General features: G+C 40.7%; 1 non-coding gene across 1 annotated transcript; it reads left to right on the plus strand.

The window, feature by feature from the left end:
- Positions 1-213: 213 nt before the first annotated feature.
- Positions 214-297, plus strand: LOC127225015 (small nucleolar RNA ACA64). Its single transcript, XR_007834758.1, has one exon. It is a non-coding gene; the product is annotated as a small nucleolar RNA ACA64 (small nucleolar RNA).

A 297-nucleotide genomic window follows, 5' to 3' on the forward strand; every position in this document is an offset into this window, starting at 1 on the left:
TGTCTTTATATCTTTTATGTCTATGAATAGAAATAGATTCTCTGTTCAATTTCTACACACACATTGTTTCAGGGAAACATAAATGTCAATCACTTTTATTTTAAACCTCAGCCTACCTTTAATGCACCATCTCCTGGATGTGCTTAGATTTGCTATAAATACTGATGGCTCAAAAAATAAAGGGCTGAGCAATCTTTAAAAATTATCTTCTGCTTTGGTTATGGCCAGAGCCACGGGGGCCTCACCTTACCACCCACTGCCCCAGTGGGGAAGGGTGAAGCCCAGGCCCCTACATTC

The sequence above is a fragment of the Phodopus roborovskii genome, unplaced genomic scaffold (genome assembly GCF_943737965.1).
Source record: "Phodopus roborovskii unplaced genomic scaffold, PHOROB, whole genome shotgun sequence".
NCBI classification, from domain to species: domain Eukaryota; kingdom Metazoa; phylum Chordata; class Mammalia; order Rodentia; family Cricetidae; genus Phodopus; species Phodopus roborovskii.